The 23,888-nt window shown below is 47.0% G+C and overlaps 1 protein-coding gene across 6 annotated transcripts in view; it reads left to right on the plus strand.

Moving 5' to 3' along the window:
• RREB1 (ras responsive element binding protein 1) overlaps nucleotides 1-23,888 on the plus strand; it is a 177,781-nt gene that overhangs the window by 23,412 nt on the left and 130,481 nt on the right. For 2 of the 6 annotated variants that reach the window (XM_029242683.1, XM_029242692.1), the window contains exon 1: nucleotides 18,899-19,128. The exons of 3 other annotated variants lie outside the window; for them this stretch is intronic. The gene's annotated coding sequence lies outside the window, so the exon portion shown is untranslated. Of the gene's footprint in view, nucleotides 1-18,898; nucleotides 19,129-19,168; nucleotides 19,809-23,888 lie in introns of those variants that run through there. One more of the 6 variants, XM_029242684.1, reaches the window with a different exon arrangement.

The raw sequence follows: 23,888 nt of genomic DNA on the forward strand, positions 1-23,888 counted from the left end.
CTTTGAGAGGCTGGAGCCAGAGGGGAAGGCAGGGGAGGCTGGGGGGGACCTGCATGTGTTTGCACGCCCGCCTGTGACGGCTGAGGTGCTTTCTCCTCTTTCCCCGATGTCTTCTACCACTGGACAGGCCGCCCTCAGGCTGCTGGGCAATCTGCATCCGGGCCCTACCTCCAGATGATGCCGCAGCTGCTGGTGGTGCCTGCACGGCCACGTGGCCTTGTCAAGCGCCTTCTGGCTGCTGTGAGCACCCGTGAGGGCGTTCAGATTTCAAGAAGTGAGAATACTCAGCTCTGGGAGCTGGTGGGGGGATGGGGCCTGAATTGCTGTCCCGGTTTCATGTAGCTTTGGACCTCCAGCCAGTCACTCTCTGACCCCAGTCTCCGCACATGCGTGAGGATTGTGAGTTATGTGTGCACATGCATAGACCAGACCCTCCAGGCCCTGAGATCCTCCCCACGGGGACTGAATGCATTTGAAACCAGCTCTCCAGGCCTCCTTCTTGGAGGTCGTACCACCTGCCAGGATTAGCACCTGGGGAGCGGTCCCTAACTACCCGCGCCTCTCCAGCCCCCATGCAGCTTTGAGAAATTGTCATTTGGGGACCGTGTTCTACATACCCGTGACCAAGTTTGCTGGAACAACTCAGCAGTTCCCAGCACAGCCCAGTGACCCCACTGCTTCCCGCGTAGCCCAGCCTTTCTCAGCCTCCACCTTGAACCTGCTTCTCTTCTGTGACGCTGTCTGAGAGCTAGAAACTCATCAATGAATCTTTCATTTTCAGTGTGCTCTTCCTGAGTGAGTTGTCACTTGGGTTTTTTTCTAACTTTGCTCTCTGATCTCAAGGGCCACATCTGACAGAATGCTTGTGTTTAAAAAAAGGAGGGGTGTGGGCTTTTTCAACATCTTTCTCTGTTAATCAAACGGCTCTGCTTTACCCTAAATGCCTTACACAGGACTCATTTAGAAGACAAGGTGCTGCTCGGGAGAAAGTGAAAGCAGTTGATAATCCTTTTTTTATATGTGAAAAAACTGACAAGCCATTTAAACCTTTTTCCTCCTGGTAACTTAGAACAAAATCGACTTGAATTTTTGCCACTTTTGATTTTTCCCTCCTTGTGCCCAGGATAACGATGTCATAGGAGCTTTTAGGTACCACACTCCTGCTCAACTCTTTAGGTAAGAGGAATAATTGGCTTTCTCCTTGAAAGGAGGGCAGTACGGGCTGTGTCTGAGCTATTCTCTTGCAAATCCCCCTGGGTACTTAACGGTAAAGTCTGACTAGCTTCTAGTCTGCGACTCTTCTCGCTTTCCTTTGAACAAGGGCAGTGAGTTGCTCTTTTTCTGCCCAGCCCTCACGCTGAAAAAATCCAGTAGGTGGCCAAAGAGTCTTTAGAAGACTGAAGACAGAGCCATTGGACCAGGTTTTAAAAAGAAAAGCGTGCTTGGAGCTTTGTCCAGAGAACAATGCAGGAGGAGCTGAATGGGACCGCGGCTTGGGGACAGGTGACTTAAATTAGGCAAGTTACAAATTGACATGTCTGACTATGGCTAAATGAAGTTCTCAAAATAATCCCCAAACCTGGCACTCGGAGGGCTGAAGCAAGTTCTCAGACCAGAGCTCTCGGCCAGCCTTGTTTCAGCCTCTAATTTATGATGTGGTGGCACCCTCTGCAACCCCACCGGGAGCCCCTCTGGAAGGCTTGCTCTGCAGGACATGGACGGACTCTGCCAGCACCCAGGGAGCCCAACCCCGGGAGTCCCATGGGTTGAGAACTTTGCCCTTTGTAAACGCCTTTTGTAAAAAATTCTGAGTTGCGGAGATGGCGATAAGGAAATTGCTCTGCAGTTTTATGGTGCCAGCACTTGGTTTCCTGTGGTTTCCCATGTGCCGCTTTGATTCGAGTACTGCAAGGCCTGAGAAGCGAGTGTGACCCCACCCTCTGTCACCTGTCCTGGGTCTGGCTCGTGTACGTCCCGTTTCCCGAGCCACAGGTGCGTGCTGTGTCCCGGGGGATGTTCTCAGGAGCGATCTGCATCTTCGAATAAAAGATTCACTGAAAGCGACTGGTGCCTTTAGCATTTGTGCGGTGATTGTCTTTATAGATATAGTGGTAAAACAGACGTTACATATAATTTACGATTTTAGCTGTTTTTTTTGTTTTTTGGGGTTTTTTTTGCAGTACGCGGGCCTCTCACTGCTGTGGCCTCTCCCATTGCGGAGCACAGGCTCCGGACGCGCAGGCTCAGCGGCCATGGCTCGCGGGCCCAGCCGCAGCATGTGGGATCCTCCCGGACCGGGGCACGAACCCGCGTCCCCTGCATCGGCAGGCGGACTCTCAACCACTGCGCCACCAGGGAAGCCCCATTTTAGCTGTTTTTAAGTGTACAGTTCAGTGGCATTAAGTCCATTCACACTGTTGTGTGACTATCACCTCCATCCTCTCCAGAACCTTTTCATCTTCCCAAACAGAAACTCTGTCCCCATTAAACACTAACTCCCCATCCCCCTCCCTGGTAACCCCTGTTCTACTTTCTGGCTCTATGGATTTGTCATTGTAGGGACATCATGTAAGTAGAGTCATCCAGCATTTGTCCTTTTGTGACTGGCTTTTTTCACTCAGCATAATGTTTTCAGGGTTCACCTGTGCTGTAGCCTGTGTCAGTACTTCATTCCTTTTTAAGACTGAATGACATTGTACATATAGAGCACATTCTGTTTATCCATTCTTCATCTGTGAACACTTGGGTTGCCTCCACTTGTTGGCTGTTGTGAATAATGGATGTCCAAATATGTTTGAGATCCTGCTTTCAATTCTTTAGGGTATAGATGCAGAAGTGGAATTGCTGGATCATAGGGGTAATTCTATTTTTAAGTTTTTGAGGAACTGCCATACTGTTTTTCCATAGACGCTCTTCTGTTTTGCATTCCCACCAGCAGTGCACAAGGGTTCCATTTTCTCCACACCCTTGCTGACTGTTGTTGTTTTCTGGGGTTTTGGTAGTAGGCCTCCTAATGGGTGTGGGGTGGTGTCCCATGGTGGTTTGGGACAGTGGTGGTTTTAGTACTGGTGTTTGGTGGCGTGCAGAGCTGAACCCCCCTGCTGTGTTTCTGTGCGATAGAACAGACTCTAGGAGGAGGCCCCTTCCCCTTCCCCATTGCCTGGGGTCTAGATCGGAGCCCTTGCTCTGGTCTGCTCTAGCTAAGCCCTGCGGCTCTTTGGGCAACTGGAGATAAGAGACACGTGATCTGGGCCGCTCTTAGCTCCATCCTGGTGGAAGGAGGTTGTAGCACCTTGGGGTGGGTTGGGATTCCTTGAAGATCTTTCTTCCAAGCACATGGGCAGGAGCAGAGGCACTTACTTTGATCAGTTTGCTGGGGGGTGTGCTTTCACTGGAAGGCAAACTCACCACTGACACATTTTTTAGTTTTACAGAGATATCCTGCGCCTCCCACAGCTTTTGAAAAAGACGCTCACCTACCACAAAAGCATTAGTTTTCCAGGGTAAATGGAAAAAATACAAGACCTGTTTATTGCAGGTTTATGTTTCCAGTGGAATGATTGCTTTTTAGATGATTTTGAAAATTGTGGCTCCGATCCCAGATTTCTGGTTTTATAAAATGCTTTGAGATTCTGTAATATGAGGAGATAACACATAAAGTTCATATGGGTAAGAATAAGTCTAATTAAGTTAGTACAATAATAAAGTAAGGCAATTACATAAAATTTGGGAAATAGAAAAAATATAACCCATTCCCATCACTCTAACATTATTTCTTTATCATTTTGGTACATTTCTTTCCAGTCTTTTTTACTTACTTAAAGAAAAAACATGATTGTAATAATATGTACATAAAGTGTGTGACTAAAGCTTTCCAAAAGGTTTTGCCCAGTTTGCTGATGCCATTAGCAATTCAGCATGTGAAACATCTACTCATTTCATTATATCCTGGTGGACTTTGGGCATTTTTTCCCCCCTAATTTAATAGAAAAAAAAATGTTTACTTACCTTAATTTATATTTCTTTTGTAAAAAGCAAATGATGTTTTTCCTGGTTTGTTTTTTGCTTTTTTAATTTGACATAGAGAAGGTTCATATTTCTATGTGGTCAAGTTATCTATGGTCTTTTTTTTTTTAATGTCCCTTTTATTTCTAATTTTATATTTGTCTATTCCTTATTTGCATTCGAGTTTTAAAACTTCTTCCCCCTCCAGTGGTATGATACATTTTTTTCTCTCTGGGAGTATGACCAATTTTTTTATTTTATTTTATTTTTAGCTTTTAAAACTACATCCCTCTTTAACTAGTTAACCCACAAGGAATTTATTTGGGTGTATGGTTTGAGGTAAGAATTTACCTTGATATTTTCCCCCATATTGCTAACCAAGTATTCCAACAATTGTTACTGAATTACTCTGAATAATTCTGTCCTTCTCTGATGATTACTGGTGCTTCCTGTATCATAAACTGACTTTTAATAAGTGTATCAGACAGATCTATTCCTAGTTTATCTACTCTGTTCTGTTAATTAGTTTTTTCTTGCACAGTCCCCATGCTTTAATTATAGACTGATAATTGTTTAAATATCTAATATGCCTTCTTCCTGTAGTTGTATAGCAAAATTTTCTTTACTATTCTCATCTGTTTGTTTCTTTTAGGCTCACATGGGAACTGTTTTGTTATGTTTCTTTGTATAAAATGTTCTATCCAGTTGGGGTTTTGATCAGAATTGCAGTTAACATATAAATTAATTTAGAATATACATTTTAAAAATAAAATTATAGCCTTCCTATCTAAATCTTGCTTCATCTCTCTTTACTTTTTGTTATATCTATGTCTAGGTGGGTTTTTTTTTTTTTGCTTTTATTGATTACACACAAACTTTGTTGAATTTGTTGATTTGTGAATGGGGTTTTTTTAATTGTACTTTTTCTTTTAATTGTACTTTTTGATGGTTATTGCTTTCACATAGGAAGTGTGTGTGTGTGTGTGTGTGTGTACTTGCATATGTTATAGCTATTCACTTACAGAGCAAAGCAATAACATATTGAAGAGAACACAGTCGTTGGAGTGTTTGGAATGGATCAGACTTGGTTTGAATCCCAGCTCTACTACTTACTAGATGCCTGACTCTTCAATATAGCACTGCAGTGTTGATCATATAGGATTTCAATAATGATAGCTACTTTGATTAGATTTCTCTTGAATATAGTTTTCCATTTATTTCTTTGGGTTTTCTATTTACACAATGATATCTACAATTAATGATAATGTGAACTTTTTCTTTCCAGTATTTAAATCTCTTAATCTGTTTCATGTCTTATTGCATTGGCCAGAAAAACTTGCTAAACAATACTAAATAATTTTTTTCTGTCCTGGAGATTTTTGTTCTTATTTTTAAAGAAGTTCCTCTAGCTTCTCATTATGAAGTATAATTTCCCTGTGAAATATATTAGTTGGCTGTGGTTTGAAATGGATACTCTTTATATGTTGGAGAAGTTTATTTCAGTTCTTACTGTTTAAGTGTTTTTAAGTTAAAAATCAGTTATCTTGGGGACCACCATGGTGTCCAGTGGTTAAGCCTCCACGCTTCCAATGCAAGGGGCACAGTTTCGATCCCTGGTCGGGGAACTAAGATCCCACATGTTGCATGGCACAGCCAAGAAAATATTTAAAAAATATATATATATATATATATACTGGTTATCTTGGAAGATTCATACAATTTGAACAACTTTATTTACAAATTACAATATTAATATTACATAAGAGGAAAGATAGAAATTAAGGGTCAATCCTATCTTGAACATACAGGTTATTATTTCCTGTAAAAATACCTGTCTCTGTATGAGGTATTTATGAGTCCTCTTATGGATTTGAATACTGAAGAGCAGTTAACCTTCTTGGGGATGGGGTGGGGTCGGGGAGGGCATCCACCCCTTAGTGGCCTAACCACCAGTTTCTTCATATAGAGAAATCTGTACCTTGCTTTTATATCTGGTTGGGGTTCCACAGGAACCTTTTAATCTTTGATTCCTACTTTGAATTCCCATGTATACCAAAACTTGGAACATAACAAGTTTTAAGTAGAAATCATATTTAAACTTTGTAATCTTAAACTAGGTATTCTTCTGGTTCAGGTTTATTGGTGTTTTAATAATAATTGTTTTTCCTGATGTAAAAGTAATATATATTCATTCTGGAAAATTTGAAAAATGTGGACATCCACAAAAACAAAACTTAAAAATAACACATACCGCTTTATAATTTTTTCACTCACTGTATTTTGAACATTTTCCAACCTTAAGTAAACTTACACTTCATGATTGCTAATGGTAGCCTGTTATTCTATCATATGACTATTTTACCATTTATGTACTAAAGCCCTATTAGTAGACATTTAGCTTGTTTCCAGTTTTTCATGATGGCAAGTGATCTAATAACAACCACCTTTATACAAATATCTTTGTATATATCTCTTGAGAAAAGCTTCTAGGATTCTTTTTTTTTTTATTGGAAGTGGATTGGCTGGCTGAAAGAAGTACACATTTTCAAGGATGTAAATTTTCAAATTTCTGTTCAAGATAATTGAAACACTATCATTGCCACAACAGTGTATATCTGTTTTCCTCAGCTTTGCCCAAATTAGATGTTGAAATTTTAAAATATTTTTTGCCAATATGATAGGGGAAAAAAATCTTAACTGCAAGCTTTGATTTGCATTTCTTTCATTACTACAGATGCTGGACATTAAAATGTGTTTATTAAGTATTTATACGTTTGCTTTTGTGAATTGTTTTTTCATATCCTTTGTCCATTTTGCAGTTGAGGTGCTCTTTTTGTATTGACTTGTAAGAGTCGGTAGAGCATAAAAATTAAGAGGAAAAGCATGAAACTCAGAAAGAGGGCTACATTCATGTCTCTGTTCTGATGCTTATTAGCTCTGAGACTGGGGCTGTGTTACTTCTTAGCCACTCACTGTCTCCACTTCTCTATTTTAAAAGTGGAACTAACTGTATCTCCCTTATAGGATTATGATGAGATATTGTGTGCAAAGCTAACACATCTTATACACCTACTAAAGTGTAGCTTTTGTTATACTGTTATACTGAGGCTCCTTACCAACTCTGCCTGTAAATATGCTTTTTTCCTAGTTTGTCATTTCCCTTTCAATTTAGCCTGTAGATTTTTTTTAATGTATTTAAATCTAAAATTGTTATGCAAATGGAAATGTGCATCTTTTCCTTTATGGTTTCTTCCTTTGCCCTAAAAACCCTTCAAACCTGCCCCCCCCACCCCCTACCCCCCCCCCACCCGGCCAGAGGCCAGGTAAATATTTACATATTTTTCTTCTGATTCTTCTATCCTTTTACATTTTACATTCAATTCTTTAATCTATTTGGAATAGGTTTTAGCCTTTGGTGTAAAGTTAGTGTGAAGTTGGTATTTGGTGTGAATTTTTTTCCCTTTCAGTTGTTCCAGTTCTGTTGACTCATCTATCCTTTTCCCCTTGCTGATTTGAAGTGCCACCTTTATCATATAGCAAATACTTCTAGGTTTCCTGTTTGATTCCACTGACAAGTCTAGCATTGCATTGGCACTATGGCATAGGATGGAACATACGTACATTATGTATATTCTAGCTGTATTGCATGCTTAATATCTACATGTACTTATCTCATCTCCCTCCTATTTTTTTTTTCCCCCAAAACTGAAAGTTTGTTTCTCTGTGCAACTCTAGACTTACAGCCTGATCAGGACATGAATTTTCCTGTCATCCTATAGAGTGCAATAGAAAGAACTTGGGCTATAGACTCAGAGGACTTGGATTCCAAACCTTGCTCCACTCACTAGCTGTTTAAGTCGGGCATATTATGTACTCTCTGTGCCTTGGGTTCTCTACTGAAGGAATCATGGGAAAATCAGCTCTTATCCCAAATTAATCTGAAATAATAGGACCAACTTGACCAATCAGAGAGTCACATCACTCAGGTCTATCTATTTCTATAAAATAAGCCATTGTTTTAATGACTGCAGAAAGTTTCTAACTCAGTATTTCGGTTATAACAATTTTGTCTTATCTGTTTTCATCATAATATAATTTCAGTAACACTAAACAGCTTTATAAGTACTTTTATGTATATACGTGCTCACATATGTAAATCCAGCTATATAAACATACTCATATTGATAAATGGATGATTATCATGTAGCAGTCAAGAAATAATGAACTTGTTCGGACTATTCTGGTTTTTTTTAATAAAAGATTACATAGGGAACTTGATGTAACCTTAACAGTTTTATTGGATTAAGATGTACGTGTTTGCTGCAGCATGTAAATATTAAGCCTCAACATTTAAAAATATACAATAAGAGCCGCAGTTTACTGCATACATAACATGGGCCAGATGCCTTTTTGTTTTTTTTGTTTGTTTGTTTGTTTTTTTGCTGTACGCGGGCCTCTCACTGTTGCGGCCTCTCCCGCTGCGGAGCACAGGCTCCGGACGCGCAGGCTCAGCGGCCATGGCCCACGGGCCCAGCCGCTCCGCGGCATGTGGGATCCTCCCGGACCGGGGCACGAACCCGTGTCCCCTGCATCGGCAGGCGGACTCCCAACCACTGCACCACCAGGGAAGCCCGGCCAGATGCCTTTTTGAATGCTTCATGCATATCATCTCTTTTGATCCTCATTATTACATCCGTTTTATAGTTGAAGGAACTGAAGTTCTCCAGAGTTAGACAACTGTACTAGTGACAGCTGGTAAGTGACGGTGCCGGGATGGTACCCAGGGCTGTCTCACAGCCCAGTCCATGCTCCTTACACTGTAATGGGCCACTTCCAAGTATATTTGCGGTCCTTGTTTTGCTTTGTAAAGTCCAATTTCTGAGAATTTGGAGAAAAAAGAAAGTAGTTGAAGCCTGAAACTTTGGTTTCAGTTTAGGAATAAAACATGCTCTGATACACAATGGAATGGCTGTAAGGCACAGGAAACATGAAGAACTCATACAACTATAGTGTAAAGATAAATCGTGGGGAAGAGGAACGGATCTGATGTGGAGAGAGCTCACATTTTAAAATTTGAATTACCTATATTGTCTGTCACATTCTGTAGATGGTTGCTTCAGATCCTTGACTCTGATAGAGACGTTAAAGATAGGGACATTAAAACATAACAACCCTTTAGCCTGTAAGACCCACTGGGGCAGGGAACCTGTGTGCTTTATTGTACTCAGAGCCTGGAACATCATCAGTGCAACCAGTCGCTGGTTGAATGAATGAGTAATGCGTGTCAGGTTTCTTTAGTAATGTGAAGAAGTAACGTAGTCAGCCCACACACTCTGAAATATCTTATTTTTTGAGCATGGACTCCATTACGTAGCTGAGGTGAGCATATGAAAAAGCGCCTGAAATTGCTAAGTCCATTGCCTTGCAGGAGTTAGAGGCAGTGGGCAGAATCATCCCCACACCCTAGTCACTGTGGAATGACACCCAAGCACTAGATATGACTTTATTTCTTCCTGAGGGAAAGAAAGAGAGTCTTCTGTCTATTAGGAGAGACACATTGTTTTCAGTGTTTGCAATTGTCAGCCTCTTTCATGGCTATCTAGTTGTGTGATTTACTGCAGCTCCTTAGCACTTTTTACAGTTGAAAACTCTGTTCTGATCCTTTGGCCTGGGAACATGTGGACTTAGTCTGTTAGCAGGAGGACCAGTGGCCAGAGTTATTGGAAATACTACTGCGCTGTCAGTAAGCTCGACTGACGACTACCGTTTGGGGGTGGACTTAACTGAAACTGCAGAAATTTTACTTTGCTTCTGTCCACCCTCAATTGAACCCACAAAGGTACAGATACTTACTGCTTATTGAGGAAGTATTTATTTCATTTATTTGTACTCTGGTACGTGACAAAAGAGCACTATCCGACAAAGAAATGTTGAACTCCGAGTACATCTTTTAGGGAAAGAAAGAATCTGCATCCTGTGAGAATAGAGCAGTTTTTTCCCCTAATACCTGCCACGTTGTCTGAAGGCAGGAGGGATGACCGGCCCTTTCTGTGGAGGGGTGAGGTTAAATCATTTAAAAATTCCATAAGCAGGGCTTCCCTGGTGGCGCAGTGGTTGAGAGTCCACCTGCCGATGCAGGGGACACGGGTTCGTGCCCCGGTCCGGGAAGATCCCACGTGCCGCGGAGCGGCTGGGCCCGTGAGCCATGGCCGCTGAGCCTGCGCGTCCGGAGCCTGTGCTCCGCAACGGGAGAGGCCACAGCAGTGAGAGGGCCGCGTACCACAAAAAAAAAAAAAAAAAAAAAAATTCCATAAGCAATAAACTTACATCATGGAGGAAAGGTTGACTTAGAAGAGTTATTTAACCTTCCCTGATATTCTGATATCTTTGAAACAACTTTAATGGTTGAGAAGTATGCTGACCATGCATCAATCTAAAGCCCAACTGAGAATCAGGACATTAGCAGCTTTTGGCTTCTGGGCAGCAAAAGGAGATGCTGGTCCTCACACTTACTTTTTTTTTTTTGCTGTACGCGGGCCTCTCACCGCTGTGGCCTCTCCCGTTGCGGAGCACAGGCTCCGGACGTGCAGGCTCAGCGGCCATGGCTCACGGGCACAGCCGCTCCGCGGCACGTGGGATCTTCCCGGACCGGGGCACGAACCCGCGTCCCCTGCATCGGCAGGTGGACTCTCAACCACTGCGCCACCAGGGAAGCCCCTTACACTTATTTTTGACACATTTCTCGCAATCTTGGTTATCCAGTTTCCTAACCACATAAATTAGAAACCATCAGTTAGAAAGGGAAGAGGAGGTTGCTACTGGCAGGCGCACTGAGGTCAGAAAGAAGTGACAAGACACAGCCAGACAGTGAGGGAGGAAAAATAGCTAAAAGCAGATGAAAACCTCCAACTGGGATCTACTGCGGAGGCCTAGGGGACGCTAGCAAATAGCTAGTACCTGCCTATTCAGATGAACAGTTTCTTGAAGATGCGACCATCTTGTGGTCTAGCATAAATCTTGCTTATAAAAAGTTATCTTTATTTGACAATCCAATAAAATATTTGAAGTTTATAATAGCATTTTGTGCAGATATTAACTTTCTGACTTTTCAGAAAAGGAAGAAAAAGTGAGGCAGTTCATAATACATTTTAGAAAACGATCTGCTCCAAATATTTAACCTTTAAAAGGAAAAACACCAGAAATAATGCATTCCCCGAGGTATCTGGGTAGCTAAAGTCATAATGTATTGAGGGTAACAGAAGCTGTATGAAGGTAGCCCATCCCTGTGATGCTGCACGGCTTGTCTGAGAGGAAGCATCTAATTGGCTACGTTACTAAGGGGATTTGGACGTTTGAAATGACATCTCACCACTGCCTCTCAAGCCTTCTGCTCGCCTTGCCCATCCTAGGCAGACCTTCCTCCCACAATTGGAATTTCCCCTATGTTCCCCACTGTTTCCAGCCCATTTCTACCCCTCCTTCATGTCTATTCCACCTCTGCATACTGTGCGAACGTGTTCATCGAGAACCTGCGCTGTGCCAGGCCCTGGGCTGAGGGCTGGGATGGAGGAGTTATTAGCCAAGACAGGCCCCGACTTTCAAGCCGCCCCATCCATTGAGACTGTGCACCCCTTGTCCTAAGAAACTCGAATTCCTGGGCTTCTCCACAGCACATTCCCTACTTCTGCCCCCCGATGGAAACTTTGTTTGTCCTTAGATATGTCACTTCCTCCCAAAGCCTTTCCTCGAGAAGACTGGTTCTCCCAGTTGACCGGGAGGCCACGGAGTCTCTGGAGTGTGTTCCGCTCTCCTTCCACGCCAGGCCCCCCGTCGTCTTTGGGTCCCTCCTTGTATCAGTCAGCTCGGGCTGCTGTAACTCAGCCACACAGGCTGGGGAGCTGGAACCGCAGCAACGTATTTTCTCACAGTTGAGGAGGCCGGAGGGCCGAGATCGAGGTGCTGGTGGGGTTGGTGCCTTCTGAGGCCTCTCTCCTGGGCTGGAAGGTGCCAACTTCTCCCTGTGTCCTCACCTGGTCGTCCCTCTGTGTGTGTGTGTGTGTGTGAGTGTGTGTGTCTTGATCTCCTCTTCTTAGAAGGACACCAGTCCTACTGGATTAGGGACCATCCCAATTACTTCATTTCACCTAATGACCTCTGTAAAGGCCATACCTCCACCTACAGTTACACTCTGAGGGACTGGGGGCTAGGACTTCAGTGTACGCATCTGGGGGAACACGGCTTAGCCCGTGCTGCCTCCTCTGATGTGGGTGTCACCTGTCAACGCCCGCCTCTTCTCATCTGCATCCCCGCCACCTGCAGAGCCTCCCGCAGGAGAGCCAAAGTGACCGACTTCACATTTTTCCTCTCCGTCTCCTTCCTGCCCTCAGTCTCAGTCCCTCCATGAGTGGAGGACCCTCTTTGTCAAGGACTCGTGTCCTGTCCTTCCTGCATTGTTTCCTCAGCCCCACGAGTAGGATTTCCCTCCAGCTCACAAGAGTCTTCTGCTTCTCTGTCTCCCCCGAGGTCTCCATCCCCGTTTCCCACCCTCAGACCCCCTTCTTCCTCTCACCCCTTGCCTCACCCTCCTGGTCACTGAAGCTGCCTTTCTTCCTCAGGGCCCTTGGCCACTCCCCATTCTCACAGCCTCAGGCCCTTTCTGGTGTCATCCCCCTTGTGATGGATTTTACTCATTTCAGCTTCCCGCTGTCAGTAATCCCTACCATATGTTTTGTCCCCTCCGTGGCTCTGTGGCATTGAAGCTAACGCAGAGCTGAACTTTTCTACCACCAGTTCCTGACTTCTTGCTTCAAGCCTTAGCCCCCTGCCCTTGCTCTGCGGCCCTGCTGCTGTCCGTAGTCAAAGCCATCGCATGGTAACTCCCACAACCTGATGTAGTAGTTAAGTTTCTACCATCTTTTCCCCTTCCCTCCTGTCACAGAATATTAATTATCCCTCTTTTTCCCCAAGGCTGATCTCCCTACCATTCCTCCTCTGCCACAGACAGACAGGCAGACAGACAGACACACACACACATACACACCTATGCTCTGTTTCATAGATCTGTATTCTCTCTCTCTCTCTCTCTCTCTCTGGATCTACATTCCTTTCCTGTTGACATAAATGTCTATAAAGAACAGAAAGGGGTTTGTACCCGAGGTTTATGTGCGGGAGGGATGGTTATAAACCAAATTAGCAATACTGAAAGCTGGTCATTTGCTTATCTTTCCAATTAAATCCTTGTTAAGACAGCACAGACAATACTGGCCCTTCTGCCAAACTCCGGTGGAGAGTGTTTTTTATTCAGATTAGTCAAGACAATCAAGTAGGCATTTTTTGTTAGCAAACTATTTAATTCTCGATTGACTGACAGCAGCAGGGGTGATGACAGCAAGGAAAGAGTGGGTCCCGGGGTTTAGCTCAGCTCTGCCAGGTCCCAGCCATCCCCGCCTGGGGACCTTGGGACTCTTCAGTTTCATCAGTTGTAGGATGGGGGTGATAAGGCACCTGCCAGGTTGGAGGGGGGTTAAGCAAGATGATTCACAGGGGACCCTCAGAGCAGCGCCTGGCACATAGTAGGTGTTCAGTACATATTAGCTGCCTACTACGTTGCTGTTGTTACTTTCCTTTCTCGCCCCTCCTTCTGTCACCTAACTTCTCAGCCTTCAGGCCTTCATTCACTTCCTCTCCTGCCATCACTCCTTAACCCTCGCTTTCTGGCTTTTGCCTTCCTCTCTCAAATCAATTTACTTTCTCAGATCTCACCCCCTTTTCAGCTACTTGCTTTGACGTCTCTGTGATTTAACACCATTGACAACCTTTTTTTTTTTTAAGGCAGCGCTCCCCGCCCCAGCTGTTCTGCTCCTTTAGAGGAAAGAGACTGAGAGCACTTGTCACCCCTCCTCTGCATCCACCTCATGGCAGGCACTTCCCTGGGGTTAGCTTCTAGCCTTTTACTTCCCATCCTCTCTGGCCCCCAGATGTCTCTCCAGGCCTTTTTCCTGGGTCCAGCCTCCTCTCATCTTCCACACACCACCCCCTACTCCCCCCACCCCGCCATGATGCATGGACCCACCCCCCAACCCGGGTCCCAAACCAAGACCGGGGAAGCTGTCTTTTTCAAGTCTCTTCTCGCTCCAAAGCAGTTGGGACCAAGCCCAGGGGATTCCATCTTCTTCACCACCTCCCACCTCTAGTCCCTCTGTCTGTCCCCCTCTTTTTACTTTAACCCCTGCTTTGTCATGTGTCATTCTGCCGATGCTGGAGTGGTTTCCCTTCTTTTTTTTTTTTTTTTGCGGTACGCGGGCCTCTCACTGTTGTGGCCTCTCCCGTTGCGGAGCACAGGCTCCGGACGCGCAGGCTCAGCGGCCATGGCTCATGGGCCCAGCTGCTCTGCGGCATGTGGGATCTTCCCAGACCGGGGCATGAACCCGTGTCCCCTGCATCGGCAGGCGGACTCTCAACCACTGCACCACCAGGGAAGCCTGGTTTCCCTTCCTTTGATGCCATGCCCCGTGGTCAGTGCTCCAGAGGGATTTTTTTTTCCTCTCTCCCATATCAAATTGGTCAAATCCTATTGCATCTGTGTCCTAATTCTGTCTCAAACCAATCCATTCCTCTCCACCTCTATAGCCAGCGGCTGACAGGGTCCTTATTATTTCTTAGGTGGGCTCTTCTATTAATTCCTAACTAGCCTTCCGATCCCAAGTCTCCCAGACCCTTCTTCATGTTCCCACGAGGGAGGCTCTGTCTACCTCTTCCTTAAGCCCTTTCAGGGGCTCGGCGTCGGATAAAGCACAGGTCAGCTCCATGGTGTGCCCGGAGCTCTCGGCCGTCTGGCCCACGGGCAATTTCTCCAGCTCCATCTCTGGCTGCGTCCCTTCCTCCCTCTGGTCCAGCCACAGAGTCAGGTATTTGCAGTTCTGGAAACTGACCTTGTTTTACGCCTCTCTGCCCTTGTGCTTGCTACTTACCGCTCCCTCTGTCTGGAGCACCCTGCCCCCTCCTTTGGGTGGGGTTGGGACACCTCCACGTCTCATGAGATTCAGCGGACTGTGTCACCTCATCCTAGGGGCCTTCTCCAACATCCACATCCTTTTTCTCCTCGATTCTCTTCCATGGCATAGCTCTATGGTTTCCATTATTTCTACTTCCAGCTCGATGTCACCTGCTTTGTCACCTTCCACCTCCAATGGGCTCCTACCTCTGACTTTCTCATTAGTCATTCGTTCTCTCCATCTGGCTGGGACCCAGGCATCATCTTGGCCCTCACTTCTTCACCCCCCATTCCCGGCCCACCAGCTGCTTTTCTATCAGTTCTTCCTCTGAAGTGGCTCCCGATCAGCTATTCTCTATCCCTTCCCTGCTCCACCCTAGTTCAGGCCCTCGTCCCTGAGGTTTTCCATGGATGGTGTTCAGAGTTCTCTGTGGGATAGCCTCAGCCTGTTGACTTTCACTCTTATCACCTGCTATTGCTGTATGGGTTATCATCCATACACACTGGAATCCTTACTGGTCTCTGAACAGGGCTCATAACTTGCCACCACTGTGCCTTTGCATCTGCTATTTCTAATCCCCATCTCCATACACGAAATTTCTAGCCATTCTCCATGGCTCAGCCCCATCGCTTTCTCTTCTGTGAAATTTTCCCCAATGACTCTTATTTGAAGTGCTCTCTTTTCTTGGAACCTCTGAATTTTGTACCTATTTAATGGTTCTTATTAAATGTTGGCTTGCATTTCATGACTACTTCTTATGGATGCAGAGATTAGCCTGTAAACTCTTTTAAGGCATGGATTATAAATTATCCATTTTTGTATCACTTCTCCACTACAGAACCTATATATATATATATGGAATATATATATATATAATCTCACAATTCCATATATATATATATATATATATGGAATATATATATATCAGCTTTGTTGAGGTATAACTTACAAAGAATGCAATTCACCCATTTAAAGTGTACAGTTCAATGGTTTTAGTATATTCAGGGTTGTTCAACCATTACCACAATCAATTTTAAAACATTTCTATCACCCCCAAAAGAAATGTCACACAATTAGCAGTCAATCCGTATTTCCCTCCAAACCCTCAGCCCTGGGTAACTATTAATCTACTTCCTGTCTCTGAAGATTTGCCTATTCTGGACATTTCATATAAACAGAATCAGAACAATATTTGTCCTTTTGGGTCTGGCTTATTTCATTTAGTGTGTTTTCAAAACTGATCCGTGTTGTAGTATGTACTTCTTTCCTTTTTTATGGCTGAATAATATTCCATGTATGGATGGACCACATTTTGTTTATCCACTCATCAGTTCATGGCTATTTGGGTTGTTTCTGCTTTTTAGCTGCTATGGATAACGCTGCTGTGAACATTCTTGTACAAGTTCTTGTGTGGATGTCTGTTTTCATGTGTTGTGTTATGTACCTAGGCGTGGAGTGGCTAGGTCAGATGGTAACTCTCTGCTTAACATTTTGAGGAACTGTCAAGCTGTTTTTTAAAGTGGCTGTAGCATTTTACATTTTCACCAGCAGTGTGCGAGAGTTCCATCTCTCCACTTCCCTGACGACACTTGTTATTATGTCTTTTTTATTACAGCCATCCTAGTGGGTGTGAAGTGGCAACTCATCATGGTTTCAATAGCATGACTCTTTTTTACCTATTAGATGCTCAATAAATATCTGTTGGGTCAATGATATTTATATGTAATATGGACAAACAGACCTTTGGACGGCTCGTTTGACTGCCAAGTTTATGAATTAGCTAGAAAAGATGAACACAGAGCTCAGTATCATTAGAATTCAACTTTCAAAAGTTACTTTTAGACTGTTTTTTCAACTTAAAAGGTTGCCAGTATTACCTAGGTGACATTATCAAGGTCAGGAAAAATCATGTAGCTTTGCAGGTTTGCATGTATTTTACAGAATAAGCTAAATTACAAGCAAAATTCCGACTTTGATATGGTTCCTACTCAAAACCTACTCCTCAATGGGGAGACCAGGAAAGGTAACTCCCTGAATGGGGACATGGGGTTGGGGTGGAGGGGAGGCTTAGAAAAATGCAACTGCTAACGTTTCCCTGGGTTGAGTTTTCCTCAGTAAACAGTAGACCCTGGGAAACATAACAGGTTCTGAAAACTTAATTTTGATGACTCTGGACGTCAGAGAAACAGCCAGCTGAATCAGTTCCCTCTTGGGTGGCTGATTATCTCAAGTCATAGGTAATGGTCCAGCTGCTTTTGCTTGGTTCTAGAGAGTTCTGTGTTGGCCAGGACCCATCCATTTAGTCCATCCCTAAGTAGACACTTCTGTCTGCAGCCCTGAACACCAGAGTTCAACTAAAGGCCTCAAATTAAAGGCCTGTGATTGGGCTTACAACTTTGTATGGTGTGCAAGGGTACTCGGAAGAGTTGGCGTGAAAGAGGGTCAAAGGTCACAGCCAGTATATAGTGGCCAGCTTTCTGTATGTGTAACATCGTCTTGCTTAACAAGCCTCAAACGCATGATTCTGCAGTAGCATTCTCTGCAACTAGACAAGAGGCCCCCCATCTTTAGAATTTGGGGAGCGGGTGGTGTTTGTTTTCTGCAACCACAATCACCCTTATCTGCCTGAAGATGTTTCCAAAAGGCTGACAACAACAGGCCCCTTTCAGAAGCTCAGTAGGAAAAGTATTAACAGTTGGAAACATGTCAGCTGCCTTATGGAGGAAGCAAAGCCCAGGCCTGGTTTCTCTGGGCTCGGTGATAACTTGGGCCGCCGCAGCCTGGGCGAAGCTGGTGTTTGGAGCCGTGGAGACGGAGCGCGGCTCGGAGGAGGGCCCCTGCTTTTCAGAGTTGAAACAGGAGCCCTCTGAGAGAAAGAGATATTGCATGTGGCTTCCCTGATGCCTCGGAGGGCGACGTGGATGACACAGCATCAGCCGTGCCATCGTGGGGTGGGGACACAGTGGCGGCCCGTTGGGGGCAAGGCAGCCCCCCCCCCCCCGCTTCAGCATCAGCTGTGGAGTGTGGGGAAGGGAAGGTGACAAAAGCCAAGTCAGCGTTGAATTTGTTGGATGGAGAATACGCTCCCGGGGCGGCAGCCCCAGAGCGAGAAGGACCGGCCCTGGGAGAGAAACAGCCCGAAGTTGGGGGCGGGGTGAAGCGCCAGTTCCTTAATCTCCCGCCCCATCGTCGGCTTGTCCCACCTGGATGCAGAGCGAGGACCGCGTGGAGAGGGAACCGCACGGGTGGGGTTCACCCTCCCGTCTGCCTCTGAGAGCAAGAGGGGCGGCGCCGGGCCAGGCACCCCCGCCCCCCATGGCACCCCCTCCCGGCCTCCGAGGCGCCCCTCTCGCGCTTCCCAGGCATCGCTGCCTTTCCCTGTCCTCCGTTAAAATAGTGAAACAAACCACTGAGCGAAGTGATGGAAAGCCAGGGGCGGGGAGTCGCCCGCAGTGAGGGGCCGGAGGGGAGGGGGCGCGGTGGTCTAAGAGGGTGGCCGGCCGGCGATCGCTGTGCTGGTCGGACGGCGCTCAGCTGCGGCCGCCGGGACCCTTCCCCCGGGGCTGCCCGGCCCTCCCCTGGCCCGGGGCGCCTGCGGAGGGCGCGGGGCAAACCTGGGGCTGCGGTGGGGGTGGGGTGGGGGACTGCACCTCCATCCATCCCGGGATGGAAAATGCGGTCACCCCGCTAAAATCGGGCCGGGGGCTGCGGTGGGGACCAGCGGGTACCGCGGTCCCCCCCACCCCCCCCCAGCCCGAGCGCCGCCGCCGCCGCCGCTCAGTAACACGTCCCCAGGAGAGTCGCAGGAGCAACACGTGATGTGTCTACTTATCAGGGTGAGAGGGGGAGAGCGAGTCTCCGAGCGTGCGGGCGAGGAAGCGGGGCGGGGGGGCCGAGGCGGGGGCCGGGACGACGGCTGGGGCGCCGGGGTCGCCTGCTCCTCGCCCACCTCCCTCCCTGTGGGAGAAGAGGAGGAGGGGAAGTGACTGCGGAGTTGATGAACTTTGCACATCCAGAAACGCCATTTTGATTCCTTTTCCGGAACAAGTTTGCATCTCTCCTCGTTCTCTCCCCGAAGCCCACCGGTCCCCACTGCATCATGCCTGGGAGCCAAGCGCCCTGCCCGGCCGTAAGTACGCGCCCGAGGTTCCGGCTCGCGGTCCTTGGGTGGCAGCGAGATGTCTGGGGCTGAGCGGGAGCGACCTTTTAAAGAACTTTTGGGGATGGGGAGGGTGAAGTCTGCAGAGCGCGTTGTACTTTTGAAACTCAGCGTTTCCCGGAGCCGAGGACCCGAGCGCCCCACGCCGCGCTACGTGCGCTCGGGGCGGTGGGGCCGGCCTGGGATGAGCTGGGCAGCCCTCTCCCCTCCGGCTGCGCGCCGGGCCGCTCCTCCTCTCTTCCCCCCTCCCCCTCCCCCTCCTCCTCCTCCTCCCCTTCCTCCGCTCCTTTTCCCCTTCCCGAGCTGCCGGCTCTGCCAACCAGCTCCCAGCGCGAGCCGCCGCGGCCGCTGCAGCGCCCCGCCGCCAGGACCTGATGCGCATCCATATTAGCCGTCCGAGCGCAGGAATCCGGCCCGACCCGCGCCGCCGCACCCGCCGCGGAATTTATTTTTAACCAGCACCGCCGGGACTCGGATGGTGCGCGCACCGCCGGCCAGAAACATCTTACCAGCGCTGCTCTCCATCTTCCGCCCTCTCTCCCCCGACATCCTCCCCCCCATGTGGGAGGGGAAACTTTTCTCCTACATACTTTCGAGTCCCTCTCGGGCCGAGGAGCGCGGAGATGACGGCGCCCGCCCGCCGCCGCAAGGTATCCGGGGGTGCCCGCTCGGGGTGCCCGCCTGGGGTACTGGCTCGGGGGTGCCCGCCGGGGCCGCGCGGTGGGAGCATCCGCCGCGCCCTGCTCTGCGGACTTTGATCCTCCCGGGCGGACGGCGCCGGCCGGGAGGGGGCCGCGGGCAGCCCAGCGCCCTCGCCGTTCTCGGCTCGTGGCTGGTGGTCACGCCGACCACCGCCCCCGGGTGACTGGGCAGGGGGGGTGGCGTCCGCGCGTATTGTTCCCTTGCCCTTCCGTTGGCGGTGTACGTGTTTTCGTGGGAGCCATCGGTGTGGAGCGGAGCCTGCATCGCGGGGGCGGGGGGGGGGAACCTCGGCGCCCGGCGCCGTCACGAGCACAGGAAGGAGGCCGGGAGCATCCGAGGCGGGGCTGGCCGCCGGGGCCCGCTTCGCCGCCCAGCTGTGGAGCGCGCTCGGAAACTTTTGTCCGCTGCCCGCTGGACCAATTTTTTTGCGAGTTGTGGGTCTTCTCTGTCTCCTCCCGTCCCGGCCCGCAGAGCCGAGCAGGGGCTGGGGTGGGGGGGGCCGGCGTCGAGGGGCTGAAGACCCAGTGAGCCCCCAGCCCCCCCGCCTCGGCCCGGTCCCCCGCGCCCCCTCCCCGTTCGCGGTCTCTTAGGAAACTGCGACCTTAATGGTTGGTTGCTAAGGAGCAGGGGAGGTCCTTCCAGTCGCCAGCCCCCTCCCTGGAAGCGGCGTGTTTTCTGGACGGGGCCGAGGGTCGCGTCGAGGATGTGGGGACTCGCTCCCCGCCGCCCGCGGGGCCCGGGAGGCGCGTGAGTGAGGGGCGCGGCGGCCGAGCCCACTTCTCGGTGGGGTCACTTTTCTTTTCCGGCGGGGTGGGGGGGGGGCGGGCAGAGGAGGGGCGCGGGGACCGGCGGGCGGGTTGACAGGCGCCGCGTGCAGCTCGCGTCCAGCGTCCGCGGTGCATCCGCGATGGGTTATAAAAGAGCAGGAAAGTATTTCTCCTTGCTCAGCAGATTTGCCCTCCCTCGCTCCTTACTGGTTAGAAGATAGAACGTGAGCCCAGATCCGGACGAGCAGTTCACATTCCATTACGAAATTCTACACGGCTTCAGAGCCAGCAGCAGGACACATTCGGGGCACTTTGGAGTTTTTTCGGCTTCTTTTTTGGGGATGGTGGTGGTGGAGAGAGATAGGAAGGTGAATAAAAAATATCACTTTGGGATATGCTGAAAAACCTGTCCTATGGTTTTCACCAGAAGAAAAATTCACCCCGTGCTTGTTTTAGCGTTTAGGTTTAAAAGCCAGTGGAAATAAAGTTTGCCCGTTGGATAGGGATGCTGGAAATAGCGAGGTATTTCTGTCTTGGAAGAGGAGGCTTGAGGTGATTTGTGCAAAGGCTGAGTTGTTCACGTGCATCCCATATTTTTGAGGTCGTTTTCTTTTAGATAGGCAGTGGTGTGTGCATGCGCGTGAGTGTATTCTGAAATAAATTTAATTGATGTGGAAAGTGGAGAAAAGGGAACTGCAAAGAAAAGAATGGTTTTTGTTTTGTTTTGGGGTTTTTGTTTTTGTTTTCTTCTTCTTCTTCCCATGGCCCTTAAAAGCATCCTCTAGGTCTGGTGCCTTTTTGAGTAGGCAGGTATGGGTCTAAGACATAATGTAACCCGGAAGTCTTAAGTTAGAGGTTGAAGTCTTGGCTGAAACTTCTTTTTTTCTCTCGCTTTCTTTTTTTAAACGTTTAGTTCTTCCTTCAAGAGTCACACAGAACTTTTGAAGGAATGGGTTCAAATTATTCTTCAAGCAATTTATGTAAAGGTGAGCCACTGCCCTTTGGAGGGAGCTTCTGGGTACCGCTGATGGATCTTGCTTTGATGTGTTTTGAGCTTTGGTTACACTGATGAGTTAAACATTTGAATGGCTTTTATCAAGTTTTAAATGTGTGAAAAAACACCTTCCTTCCCACTCCCCCCCCCACTTTTACAAAAGAAAGGGAGAGCCCTTTGATTTGGTTATTTGTTTACCTTGTGGTCCATTTTAGGTTGTTAATGAACTTGCACTGTTTTATAACTCTGAAAAATACTGCTAAACAGGTTGTATTTTAGGATGTTTTGTTTTTAAAGAGGATTTGCTGGTTACGTGATACTCTTAAGAAACGCTGCTGCTGCTTACTGTTCTGTGGCATATCATTCTCTGCATTTTTCTAGATACCACTTTTTTTCTCATCAGAAATTCAGAGCCTCAGCCCTTATGGCAGACAAGTGTTTGTTGTGTGATGGGGAAGATGGGTCTGGCTCAGCTGGCACAGGTGGGGCATCCATTCCTGACTTTCTGCATCATCTAACAAATGACCTTTTGCTGGAAGGGTCTTTTATTTGAGAAGGAGGAAAGTAAACCTACCTAGTTTAGTCGGCATGCCATCAACAGTTATTGATTGGTTGGTTCCCTGCTGTATGCCGGGCCCTACGTAGTTGCCATGACGTGGCTTGCATTTTTACTGAATTTTGAACTGCTGTGCTGGTCCACTTGCTAAGATCAGTTTGGAAGTTTTTGCTAGCTGTGTTATGCTCAGTTGTTAACATCATTTATTATCTTCGGTGAATGAAATTTCCTGGTTAATGAAACTAAGAAGAAATTCTACCAGTCTAGGGTTTTATATGGCATAATTAATATAAATTTTACCTCCTACAGAAATTGATTAAACGTGCTCACTAGAAGTAGTCAGAAGTGAATCCTTTTGATGTTTCTATTCATTATCCTTTTGAAAAGTAGGTGGTGCTTAAAAGGTCATAGGATAAGGGTTGCTTAGCAGCGAAACAGAAGGATGCTAAAATTAACCAAGGCATTTTTGAAAGGGAGTCCTTCCCTCTTTTACATTATTTAACTAGATTTAATTAATTTCTGAATTCTCCATGTCCTTTGACCTAGGAAAGTAGGATGTTAATTTTGTTTTGTTTTTGTTATCACATTTAAATCATCTCTCTTTTGTAAGTGTCTTTTAATTGAAGTTCATGCTCTCTGACCAACTCTGGTGTCAGATGGCAGCTTGTCTGGGTGGACTTCTTCCCTGCTACCTGTGTGTTCGGGTTAAATCCTCCCAAGGAAATGGTGTGTAACATCACCTTATTTCATTGATTAATAACAGATTGTTTAGTTCATTTTGGAAAACCTACCTAATCCATGAAGTGATGTCTTCTTTTGCTCTTTATTAAACAGGTTTGTATTCAAAAGATAGAAATGCAATAGAGTATCAATAGAACGAAGGCAATATAGTCTCCTGATCACAGGACAATGGTCTTCCCCCTTTACTGAGATTAGATTAAGTTTTATAGGGCTCCTCCTTTTCACTCCACCTCCCCGTCTCAGTTCATTTCAGAACACTTCCTAATACCTTTTTGAAAATCATTACATTAGGTGTAGAGTATCTTTGGAACCAAGTGTTCGAAAGCAACACTTTAAGGATCTTGGGGGTTTTCAGTGAGATCAAAGGGTTGCAATCTAACCGAAGCCATGGTTAGTAACCATCCTCTCTTGGTTGAAAGGCAAGCTCACTGTAACTCACAAGTTTCCCTTCCTCAAGATTACTTGTGTACATCTGACCTACTGAACAGGCCAAGTTGAGTAATGTTTTTTATAGCCAAATATAATTAAGAAATTAGATGGGTTTTTTGGGGGTGTGGGGGGAGGAGGCAGGGTAAGTGAGTTTTCTCTCTTTTAGACTTAGAAAGTGGTTTTGGAGTAGAAATAGCTATGGCTGTCTTCAAAAAGCAGGGGTCAGCCTCTGATTTCCACGCCCTTGGGGGCCTCCCCATAAATCAGAGGTAAAAGGTGTACCATCTGAAACGCAGAGGCAGGCATACGATGTGCTTTCTGAAATGCATCACTTATTTTTAATTTCCCCTGCTCCCATGGAAGGCAGAATATAGAGAGGAAAACCATCTGCGTTGTTTTCATGATGACCGAGGTGGGAGAGTGAGGAAGATGGGGCGCGAGGGTGACAGACGTTTTCCTTTTCTGTTAGTTGTCCTCTGGGACAGGGTCACCACTGTGCTGGTCTCTGTTTCCCTCGTCACCTTCCCTGGGTGTCCCTGTC

Source organism: Monodon monoceros, unplaced genomic scaffold (assembly GCF_005190385.1).
Source record: "Monodon monoceros isolate NGI ecotype Baffin Bay Population unplaced genomic scaffold, NGI_Narwhal_1 Super_Scaffold_3, whole genome shotgun sequence".
Taxonomy (NCBI): domain Eukaryota; kingdom Metazoa; phylum Chordata; class Mammalia; order Artiodactyla; family Monodontidae; genus Monodon; species Monodon monoceros.